Raw genomic sequence first — 12,929 nt, forward strand, 5'->3', positions numbered from 1 at the left:
AAATATACTACAACACGAATGTGTGCGGCAAGAACATGTTAACTTTCCATGCTAGCGGAAGACTCCACTGACAAAATATAAATTGCTATGTCGAATAAACCTTTTTATGACCTGCTTGAAACCACGCTTCTGCTGTTTAATACATATTTGAGATACGCGACATGAAGTTGGCGTTCTACGTACCATGGTGAACAGCGGCCAATCACATGCCATGTCCCGATCCAAATATTTACGTGGCAGGTTTGAAATGTGCAACTGCTTATTATTAGATAAGAACTTAACGAGCATTACTTGACTTCGACCTTGAATACTACAAAATGATGTGCTGCTTGCCTCTAATATTTGACCCAAATAATAATAACTGATGGCACGAATCTGTTAAAATTCAAGGAATGGAAATGCCACGAAAGACATTGTTTCCGTAGGAAACCACTTTATTGTATTAAGAAATCAGTTCCATAATTCTGCGTAAGTGTTCATCGAATATTGTCTCAGTGGAGGAATTTGCGGTACTGGCATGGCTTTGACCAATGTCTTAATTTTAATGGATGCGTAGTCACTTCAAGGTGAGTATTTTAAATTGAATTTCCCTATAGCGTTGCTGTGATAATCACGAAGGTTTAGAGTGGATTTTTTTAATGTCTGCAGTGTGAGAGACAAAACACTGTCTCTTCTGTGTCGCCAGAATTCAAAAAATTTCGTCAGTTGATATTGAATTCTGCGTTCTACATTCCTGCTGAAGTTAAACCTGTTTACAAGAAGGGGGATGAAGAGATACCATCAAACTATCGACCAGTTTCACTTTTTCCGGCTTTCTCAGAAATATAGATTTATCATCATGCCAATGATAACAGTTGTGATATAGGATTTGTCAGGATACAATTCAACAAGTATATAATATCTTTACAATTTTTTTTCTATGCTGAATTCATATGAATCTTTCTTATGTTTAATACTATATACAACTAATAAGTGTTTTTATGACATAATTTCTTATGCGCATGACAGACATATTCCTTGATGTTGTGATTTCATTTGTCACATTTATGATATCACATATTCTGATACAGTTGAGCAGAGCTATTCACTTATACTGTAGTGACATTTGTTAAGCATGTGGTTCTTAATCTTCTTATGTGCTTGACAGACATATTCATTGATGTAATTTCATTTGTCACATTAATTTAAACATATATGCTGTAATAACATTTGTCAAGCATGTGGTTCTTTATATTCTAATACAGTTGAGCATAGAAATTCACTTACACTGTAATAATATTTGGCAAGCATGTGATTCTTTATAACAGTTTTAAATTTATCCTCATTTTTCCATCTCTTAGATATGTTTTGGTAGTGCATTAAAAAGTTTGATGCCTTGATTACATACACGTTTCTGACTTTGGGTTCTTGTTACAGCACATAAGTGGAGATATTTACATTGCTGTGTATCATAATTATGGTAGTTGTATTGGTTTTCATTTTGTCCTGATTTCTTTTGATCTCCAAGAGACATTTCAGAATGTATAATGACGGAATTGTTAAAATTTTCAATGCTTTAAAAAGGGGCCTAGAATGTGTTTTAGGTGGGCTCTGGGTCATTATCCGAATAGCGCGTTTTTGTAATTTGAAAGTCTCATTTGAAAAGGTTGTGTTCAAGCATCTCCCTCCGCATCTGACTGCAAATAATATATTGCTCAAGTCACAGCTTGGATTTATTAAGGGTTCTGATATAGAGAAAGCTATTTACACTTACAGTGAGAATAATACTTAATTCAATGGATAATAAATTAGAGGCTGCTTGCATTTTCTATGACCTGTCAAAAGCCTTAGATTGTGTGAACCAGAGAACTTGTCTTAAGTAAATTAGAATATTATGATGTCACCGGCAATGCTGTGAAACGGTTTGAGTCTTATTTATCTAACAGGAAACAAAGGGTGTCATTATGAAATACCTGTGCAGCAAGTAGTTTGTCTTCATATGACTGGGGATTAATTACATGTGGTGTTCCTCAAGGTTCCATTGCTTTTTCTTGTGTATGTTAATGACCTCTCGTCTGTTACATTGTCAGATGCTAAGTTTGTTTTGTCTGCAGATGATACAAACCTTTCAATAAGTAGCAAGTCAAGTGCAGATTTATAAATAGCTGCTAATCAAATTTTCACTGACATTAATAAGTGGTTTAAAGCTAATTCACTGTCATTAAACTTCGAGAAGACTCAGTTTATGTAGTTCAGGACCTGTAAGAGATTTCCTTCCAGCATGTGTATAACATATGAAGACATTCAGGTTAACAGTGTTAAATTTCTGGGATTAGAACTCAATAATAAATTCAGTTTGGAAGGGCATAGGCTACTACAGAATTGAGTAAGTGCCTACACAACTCTGTATTTTCCATGAGAATTATGTCACATGTAGGAGATATGAATATAAAAAACTTTGGTTACTTTCATTCTATTATGTCAAATGCTACCATATTCTGGGGAAACTCATCAAACCGAGCAAAAGTTTTTAGGGTGCAAAAACGTGTGATAAGAATCATTTGTGGTGTAAATTCAAGAACATGATGTAGAAACCTGTTCAAGGAACTTTGTATTCTAACCACTACTTCTCAGTATATTTATTCCTTAATGAAATTTGTTGCAAGTAATACATCTCTATTTCCAACCAATAGCTCAATACATAAGTGTCAGTATTAGGAATAAGAACAATCTACAAAAAGACCTAAAATCACTTACCTTGGTCCACAAAGGGATCCAATATTCAGGAACAACATCTTCAATAAATTGGCAGCAACTATTAAAAACTTTAGTTTCAGATCAAGCATGGTTTAAACAAAGTTTGATAGACTTTTTGACAGGCAACTCCTTCTGCTCCACAAATGAATATCTTAACAGAGACTGTTAAGCTAGCTTCAGTAAAAATGTGTGTTACATTTCAGTTTTTACAGCACTTGGTCGCAACAATCAAGATTAGGTATTTTGTGAATGATAAATTTATTAATAGTGCATAAGTGTGTTTCATTCTGACAGTGTGTTAAGTCTGTAAATATTAGCTGTTCCAGTTTACTGCATTGTATTCACATATTTCGACAATCTCCTGACAAATGATCAGGTTAGTAAGTATTATATTTAAATGTTTTATGTTATATTTTCTGACATGTTCCACACTCATGAGAATCATCTCATTTTTTGGGTCTGTGGAACAAAAACTGAATCTAATCTAATTTAATCTTTCCATTAAGAAATTTGGAGGATGTTGTAGGTCATTCTGTACAATGAATTAGCTGTGGCTGCATTAATATACTTGGTTTGTTTCCAGAAATGTAGAAATGAGGCAACCATTGAATAAGAAACAACTGGTTGTGTGAAGCAAGATGAAGCATATGAGATCGACTTGAAAGCAAGTCCCGTGGTAAGCAGTTTTCATGAGATTCTCCTCTGTTCTTTTTATTTATTTATTTTCCACACTGAGTGCCCCTTGGAGTTGTATTGAGTGGAACAACCTAGTCAACGAGACCCAGTATGGGTTCTGAAGTGGGCTGCCAACAATTAAGGCTGTACAAGAAATTGTATCATCGACACTACATGGATCTGAAAATAGATATGGGGTCACCTTCTGGGGAAACTCTAAAACAGCTAATAGCACTTCTAAACTACAAAAAAGGGCCATTAGAATCTTGTTTGGGTGCAAGCCTAGAGAATCTTGTAAACCCTGTTTAAGAAATCAGTCCATTACCATGTGTGTACATCATGGAAACCCTTTTGTTCTTTAAATTAAATGTAATATGCAAGGACCGGAGACTGCAAAAGAACTGTGATATACAGGATCACTTTACCAGACAAAACAGAAACTTACATATGACTCAAATCAGCACTGCACTGTGGCAAAATGGTACTTTTCACATGGGAGTTAAGCTTTATAACAAACTTCCTGAAAACATAAAAGCTATCACAGAGGTCAATACATTTGGAAAAATCTCTAAAGTCATATTTACAGCATCACTGCTTTTACTCCATTGAAGAATATTTAAATTTATGAAATGTGTTATATAAATACTTACGTGTAAAGTGTATTATTGTAACCTTAAATATGTATGCCTTGAAATGACTTTCAGCCTGTATATGTATAACTTGACTTGTCCAATGTCTTATGCATAAGCTGCTATGTAGACAACAGGACCAATAAAAAATACAATACAATACAATACAATACAATATAAGTAGCGCACCTATGCTACTCTAGTGGGTCTCATTAAGGCATTGGCACCGTCTCATGTAGTACCTTGATTAAGGGACTTGAAAGATAAGGAATAACTAAAACAGAACTCACATTACTGAAACCATATTTGGCAAATAGAAACTAGATGGTTGTTGTATATCCAAATGATAAATCTGTTATTCTGAAAGTAAAATATGGAGTCCCACAAGGATCCATGCTGGGACCTTTCTATTCACTGTTTGTGCGAATGACCTCCCTAACTCATTATCCTATAAATCTTTGATGTATGCTGATGGCACAACTTTCATCACATCACATAATGATGTGAATGCTGGCAAACATATGAACAACTCCATTATGGAAAACCGAGCAAGGTGGCACAGTGGTTAGCACACTGGATTCGCATTCGGGGGGACGACTGTTCAAACCCTCATCTGACCATCCTGGTTTAGGTTTTTCGTGATTTCCCTATATCACTTCAGGCAAATGCCAGAATGGTTCCTGGCAAAGGGCATGACCAGCTTTCATCCTCATCCTTTCCTAATCTGATGGGACCAATGAGCTTGCTGTTTGGTCCCCTCCTTCAAATCGACCAACCATTATGGAGAAGGCAGCTCAGTGGTACTAGAAAAATTGGTCGACATAGCTAGAAGAACTGAACATATGTTGTGGGTTGGCAGGAGAGCCAACACTGGTATGAGAGGAAGCTGAAAGGCACGCGTTTTAGCTCACACAGGCTGGTGTGAGGTCTGGAACAGGACAAGGAAATTAGACTGTAGAAAAACCTGACATAGCTGGTGGAATACTTAACTTTAATCCATAAATGGTGAGCGTCGCTCTTGATGGTACGTGTTTTACAGTATCAATAGTAACTGGTAATGGTGCCTTGCTAGGTCGTAGCAAATGACGTAGCTGAAGGCTGTGCTAACTATCGTCTCGGCAAATGTGAGTGTAATTTGTCACTGAACCATCGCTAGCAAAGTCGGCTGTACAAATGGGGCGAGTGCTAGGAAGTCTCTCTAGACCTGCCGCGTGGTGGCGCTCGGTCTGCAATCACTGATAGTGGCAACAAGCGGGTCTGACGTATACTAACAGACTGCGGCCGATTTAAAGGCTACCACCCAGCAAGTGTGGTGTCTGGCAGTGACACAACAACATATCCCCTTTTCTCTTAAAAATATTAACAATGGACAAAATCACTCAGTAAATTTGTTAAGCATCTACCTTGATAGCAAATTATGCTGGAACACCCACACAGAAAAACTCTGCAGTAAACTGGCAAGAGTTTTATATCTCTTGAGGAAACTGGAGTAATGATCTCGTACTTACAGCATACTATGGATTTTTCCATATGGACTTACATTATGGGATACTTCTCTGGGGAAACTGCTCAGGCAAAAGAGGTCTTTATCTGAAGAAGTCATCACATCTATATTTGGTTTAAGCAAATTAACTTCTTGTGAACAATCCTTTGTTGGACATAAGATACTTACCATCTCCAGCCCCACATACTAAAGGTACTTATGCTTGGTAAACAGAATGTCCATGAGTGTGAAAGTAGGTCAGATGTGAACTTATAGGGTACCAGAATGAGGAGCTTCCAGACATTGCTTAGATTTAAGTAAAAATAAAAAAGAAAAAAAGCTTTGCATTCTGCAAAACATTTTTCAACAGTATGCATGCCTTATAGACAAACAAATTACATGAAAATAAATTTAAAATGGTGGGAGAGACATGGCTGAAAGGAAAACCATTTTATAACACAAATGAATTTATATGTACCAAAAAGAATGAACTTTTAATAAAGTGACCGTGAATACAAGTTTTATGTAGGCTGCATAATCTATGTAACACAGGGTGGGATAATCTAAATCTAATTATATGATTCAACATAGTTATCCACCGACAAAAAAAGTCGGTTTCAATTTCCAAATAATTAACACTGGATATGTTGGCAGTATTTTAATGAACTGACGTAAGAATATACTGGATATGTTGGCAGTATTTTAATGAACTGACGTAAGAATATACATTATAGTTGTTCAGTGTGGCAGTAATTGTTGCAGTGTGAGTAGTTAAAATAATTTTCTTAGACACATACATATTGTCCATGAGAAATCTTACAGTAATACTCAGTTTTTTCAAGTGTTTGTATATTTCTGTACTGTTTCATATGTGCAAATCTGTAATAGGATACTACCATTAATTGTTCCAGGAGATGGCCAAATGAGAACATGCTTCCGGTATTACATGCCTACAGCTTCATTATTTTATTCACAAATTTTTTACCTGACAGGGTTGAAGCTTTGGTGCTTCTTTCTACATGCATCCAGATGGTCCCTAAGAAATTCTCACCGATTGTGGTGGCAGAGTGGGGTAAATAATAAGATAGTTGAAAAGGACATGACCAATCTGTTCCTATCTGTCCCCAACCTGAGCTGGTGTTGCCCTAATTGTGTGTCTCTTGTTGTTGATGGGACATTAAACCATAACAGTTCTTTTCTTCAGTCACAATAGCCACAAACACGTGAGTCTTAAATTCTTCAACAAACTGCCAAAAAGAGCTCACTAGATTCCCTTACTGAAATGCTAGAAAATATTAGAAACTGTGCTAAAAGAGCAAGACTTTTATAGAGTTGATGAATTCACGGAGAGTGATTTCCAAGGATTGTGCTTTGGATAGCTGCCTGTGTCAGTAAAATTGCATGTAATAATCATACAATTAGAATTTGGTGTTTATACAGGGTGAAGCAAAATTCACGCACTAGGCTTCACAGCACGACTCCTCACACGCCAGCAATAAAAAAATGTCTCTTTCAAAATTTAGTCTGGCAAGAACACCTGGCAGAAAAAGGACGTTAAAAGATTGACAATGTGGTAACACTGTAACCACATATATGGTATATTCCTCTGTCAGCGTGTATCAGTTGTGCTGTATATGTGGTGCAGTGGGTAGAGTTTTGGGTTATCATGCAGAACGATGATGGTTCGGTACTGTGTTAGGGCATATGTTTTTTATATGGTAAATGTAGTCCAGATGGTACAGTATCTGGCATCTTAATCGTGAACAGCAATTGCAGCAGGTCCTCTAGAAAACATCTGCACTTACATACTACAATTGTAGAAATGGAAGATTGGTCAGCTTTGAAAGAAGCCCTTTCCACATTGTGGGCTGGAATTTATTCGCACCACTTCATCTACTAGTCGCGAAAGCTGTTTTTCTTTGTACCCTTCTCCAATGGTCCCATAGATTAGTAGCAACTGTTATTCTTGCCTCGTTCAGGTCCTTTACATTTCATTAGGGCCTTACGTTAGCAGTAGGACTAGCAACGTGCTTTGCGAATAATGTCCAAACTCGGTTACTAATTGTATGTGTTATCACAATGGTCCCACTAATTATGCCTTTCAACAATGAGTCTGGTAACCGCATGCTGTTTACTACACATCTCAATGCAGTGATAGGACATTTGTTTCAACTGTCTATTTCTTATTTGTCTAAAGACATATTTGTTATGTTCAGCGTTACAAAATATTGTAAATTAAGGATACAGGTAAGCTATGAAATGGTGTATATTACAGTAGAAATGTCAGAATGAAATTAGCAAATAAAAAAAAGCGCCCCAACCAGGATCGAACCCTCGACCTCCTGCATTATAACCCAAAACTCTATTCACTGCACCACATATACAGCACAATTCATATGTGCTGACACAGGTAATGACCATATATGTGGTTACAGTGTTGCCAGATTGCCACTCTTTATCGTCCTTTTTCTGCCAGACGTACTCAGACATTTTTTTTATCACTGGCATTTGAGGAGTTGCACTGAGAAGCCTGATTGCATGAATTTTGCTTCACCCTGTATACACTATGTGATCAAAAGTACCCATATACCCCCAAAAACATACGTTTTTCATATTAGGTACTCATGGCAGAGTGGTTACATGACAATAACGTCCATGTAATGGACTGGCCTGCACAGAGTCCTGACTTGAATCCTATGGAACACCTCTGGGATGCAGGCCTCACCGACCAATATCGATACCTCTCGTCAGTGCAGCACTCTGTGAAGAATGGGCTGCCATTGCCCAAGAAACCTTCCAGCACCTGATTGAACATATGCCTGCGAGAGTGGAAGCTGTCGTCAGGCTAAAGGTGTGCCAACACCATACTGAATTCCAGCATTACCGATTGAGGGCACCACGAACTTTTAAGTCATTTCCAGCCAAATGTCTGGATATGTTTGATCACATAGTGTACATGTAAATATAAATACTTGGGTGTATTGCTTCAACTAGCCATAAGTAATCATAAACAGTAAATGTATGTAACTAATATGTGTAAGTATGTAACTGATATTTAATTGTAATTTTGTGTGTGTTTTTCACTCATAAAGCAAAGCTGGTTTATTAATTTCATTAACTGTACTTTACATGTTGACAAGGCCAATTGTATCAAAATATACTGAACAGCTGATGATAAACATTCTAAACGTAAATTTTCCTTACATTTCACATTATGTTAAGCAAGAAAATAAATATTCAGTAATGTTAAGAGTTCTAGTATTATCATGAATTTTCTTTCCAATAAGCATATTTTTGCTGTCTATTTCTTGTGATCCATTGTTGTGTCTTCAGTTCATTGTTTGTGCCTTCTCTTCCAATCATCTAGCAGTCACATCCTTTCTCTACCCTGTTATATATATGTAAGTAATGGTGTTTATGGTGTCATTTCCCTTTCACATATGTCTGATTTACTTTTCCCTATTGTCTTTATCACTGCCCGTAATTAGGTGTCTTCTTGCATTGATGTCAGGTACTTCTAAACTCTGCCCATGTACAAACATTCAGCACTTTTAATTAAACTCATTCCTGTTTGACAAGTTCTGGTGGATTTCATTCTTGAACATACGTGTTTATATTTAACCATTTAGCATCAGATTTGTACAAATGAAGTCACTGAACGTGCCAACACCAAACTGCCATTAAATCAAGTCCATTAATATTCAGCTTCAAAATTATCAGTTAATAGAATAATTCTCAGACAAGAATGTAATATCGTACTCTTAATTGTGAGGTAATAACAGAAAATGAGAGTGTGACATACAGAGGTGCGATGCTCAAGACAGTGTGTGAGCAACTGCAAATTACACTTATTTGAAAGATACAAGCCCAGAAATTCACAAATAGATTTGTGGTATCAATAGCCACCCACTATATGACGCATCTCAGTATTTCGAGCCTCCCTCCCTACGGTCGTGCATAGCGATCAGCAGTCTTGTCTTCTATGGTCAGTGTTGACTGCTCTCAACACTGGGAATAGAAGCAACAGCTGGTCTGTACTCTCACATGTCATCCCATTTGATCTTTGCCATTCTCCTCCACACCCCTAATGAGCAGCCCATTACCACTATCTGTTGGTAACACATGCAATTCCAAAATCTTCTCTTAGTCCTTCATGACAATAGGAAGATGTAGCATTCCTGTGGTCTCCCAGTCACATTGGGATCATGGGAAACTAACCTCGTTGAAGCGTGAAACAGAGAATGGAGTGCCATGGCCACAACCAGTGAGTTACAAATACCAATTTTCAGATAAACCAGGGACATTTTCATTGTGTAGGTTAGTTAGAAACTGGGTAAGAATAGCAGCACATACAGGTAGTAACTTAACAAAATGTAACACGTGAATCGTATTACTAAAATAGTGTCAAGCTAAGTGTTAGGTTTCTAAGGACCTTTTTATAAGTTTGGCGTATAACGCCATAAATATAATGGGACAATGTACATAAATGTATATTGTGTAAAATTACATATTCTTAGTAAAACATAATGGTTAAAAGATGCAAAGGCAGCAGTGCCTAAATATTTTGTTTTTAAGTAATAAGTTGCTGTCCAGGTGTGTTAAACTGACATTGTCTAACACTGATTAATGAAAGAACAGAAGTTAACCATCAGTATCAGAAGACTTGGTGTGCAACACCACAGTCCTCAATCATATACATTTTTTTGACTGACATGAGGTCAAATTTGCAACTAGGCATTTAAATATGTGTTTGTGCTTACGAATAACATTTAATATCAGTGTGATTTGGGCATGTAATGCCACAGTCATACCAAAAAGTCAAGGTTACATTTGCACACTTAAATATACATTTCTGCCTGTGAACGAGACAAAGAATATTGTCTCATTAAGATTACTTAACAGCTAATGACACGATGAGTGTGTATGTATCCCACAGTCACATTCCAGATTGGATAAAACTATCCAGACTGGCTACAGGTAACAGATAATTAATATCTACAAGTGGGATAAAAGAACATTGTTTCACATGGGTAAGTGTTAGGATAATCTTAACAGCTAATGACTGTACCTCCCAGTGAATTTTGAGAAACATTGACAGAAAAGGTGTAATCATACAAACAGTTTAACAGAATGGAGTAACTTCACAAATCTGTTTCATTCTTACACATATTACATTGCCAACCATTGATTTTTCTGCCAGCAGGTTTGAAAACCAAGAACCACTTAAGCAAGCTTGTAAACTGCTCATCTTATATCTGTGCACCCTCACACTGTGAACAACAGCACTAAGCAAATTTTAAGAGATTTGAGATGTGAGAAGCTGGGTGCAAAAATCATACTGTGGTACACATGGAAACAGCCTGTGGCTCTAAAGTATTACTAAAAATTAAAAATTCCTTTGTAGCAAAATGTGATGATAGTTGTCTCATACAAGTAGAGAAAACACCAGTAGCTACAAAACTAGTGAAGAACACACAGCATCTGGAAATCACTTCACATTTCACACTGCATACACATTAACTAAGCAAAACTTATTGTATACGCTTAATTTCGATGTTAGCCAGTTGCATCTTCTTCACCCTGCATCTGCTCCAGCTTTACGTAAATATTCAAATTATTCTCATTTGACCCATTTCAGTTTTTTACTTCTGGGTCTTCCTTTACACAATTACTTGAACTTAAGGTTCCAGCTAGATCTATAAGAATCTGAAAAAGAAGTAAAAACAAGATCATCTATATCTGGTTACATAGTTTTCTAACACATCTATGTCAAAAAGTTATGTTAACATCTATTCTTTCTACTTTGTAATTTCTTATGGTCATGCTTCAAAAATTCCCTACAGATGCTAATTCATTTACAATACTCACAAACCACAACTTCCTTATTGTAAGGTAAAAATTGTCTAGCTTTGATTCATTAACATTTTTCAAACTTTTCATTTAATTTTACAGCTCTACCACTCTATGTATTTGATAATTTTTTGTGCTTTAATAATGAAATATGGACAAAAAGGTGAATGGTCTAGGGAAGAGCGATAAATAATAGAGTAATGTTGGTAGATGAGATGGTAAAAGAAAGCAACAAAGGGAAAGAGACCAACATATGAGGTTCATTCTAAAAGTAGAGTGTTTATTTCTTTGGAAATTATTATTCAACATTATTTTAAAGCATATTTTGATACCTCAACTATTTTTATGCCTGGCCATCATTCAAACTTAAACAGCTGCTGTAACACTCCAAAAGCTTTTCTGTGCCTTGTGCATACTCTATTGCCACTGAGTTGTTGAACCTGTCATTGACTTTCTCTTTCAGTTCATTGTCATATCCATACTGCTTTCTGCCCAAATAAATCCCTCAATATGGGAGAAAAGATGGTAATCACTTGAGGTCAAGTTCAGGCTATACACGTTCAGCAATTTCCTACTTAAGATGCCAAAGAGAATTCTTTGTCTATGCAGCAGAATGTGATTGAGTATTATCGTGAGGATACACACTGCCACCAGACAAAAACCCATGCCATTTGTTTTGAATGATGCGGTGTGATCAATGAAGGGGTTGACAGGAGGCCACTGCATTTTATGGTCTCCCCTCTAGCCATCACCCTTTCTATCCCAGAACATGGTGGACATAACCTTGTAGATGGTCAGAATTTACATTACACTTTTCTTGTTCTGTTGGGGCTCACAAATGAAGCCGTTACACTGACTGTTACTTTGTTTCTGGACTTTTATGCAAAACCCAGCTCTCATCACCAGTAACAAAGCACTTCAAAAACTCCTTGCCACTCATGTCGTACCTAGTGAAAAATCACAGCAGCTCCCATTTGTTGTTTTTTGTGTTCACCTGCTAAAATTGGAGGAACCTATGTGGCACATACTTTTTATAGCCATGTTACCACTAACAGTTTGATAGGGAACTATTAGCAAAATTTCAGGGAAGCAAAAGGTTACGCCATCAGTAGGAAACCGTCAACCCTGTTGAATTCTTCCTTCAATCCTCGATTTGAGTTCTTCACTTATAACTGAAGATCCGCCTAATCATAATCCATCATGGAGATTTGTTCATCTGCCGTGAAACACGATGTCTCAAACTCGATTCAACGCTTTTCTGTAAACTCTGTTGTTGTTGTTGTTGTTGTTGTTGTTGTAGTCTTCAGTCCAGAGACTGGTTTGCTTTTATATCCTGTGCAAGCTTCTTCATCTCAAAGTAACTAGTGCAACCTGTATCCTTCTGAATCTGCTAAGTATATTCATACTTCGGTCTCCCTCTATGATGTTTACCCTCCGTGCTTCCCTCCAATACTAAATTGATGATCCCTTGATTCCTCAGAACTTGCCCTAGCACCTGATCCCTCCTTCTAGTCAAGTTGTGCCACAAATTCCTATTCTCCCCAGTTCTGTTCAGT

General features: G+C 36.8%; 2 long non-coding RNA genes across 2 annotated transcripts in view; one reads left to right on the top strand and one right to left on the bottom strand.

The window, feature by feature from the left end:
• The first annotated feature begins 246 nt into the window (after nt 1-246).
• On the top strand, nt 247-6,566 carry LOC126108135 (uncharacterized). The gene is made up of 4 exons (XR_007523511.1): nt 247-566; nt 649-890; nt 3,320-3,412; nt 6,435-6,566. It is a non-coding gene; the product is annotated as an uncharacterized LOC126108135 (long non-coding RNA).
• Nucleotides 5,991-12,929, bottom strand: part of LOC126108136 (uncharacterized) — a 66,661-nt gene continuing 59,722 nt past the window's right edge. Inside the window, exon 2 of the long non-coding RNA XR_007523512.1 lies at nt 5,991-11,229. This is a non-coding gene — a long non-coding RNA (uncharacterized LOC126108136). The remainder of the gene's footprint in view (nt 11,230-12,929) is intronic.

The sequence above is a fragment of the Schistocerca cancellata genome, chromosome 11 (genome assembly GCF_023864275.1).
Source record: "Schistocerca cancellata isolate TAMUIC-IGC-003103 chromosome 11, iqSchCanc2.1, whole genome shotgun sequence".
Classification (NCBI taxonomy): domain Eukaryota; kingdom Metazoa; phylum Arthropoda; class Insecta; order Orthoptera; family Acrididae; genus Schistocerca; species Schistocerca cancellata.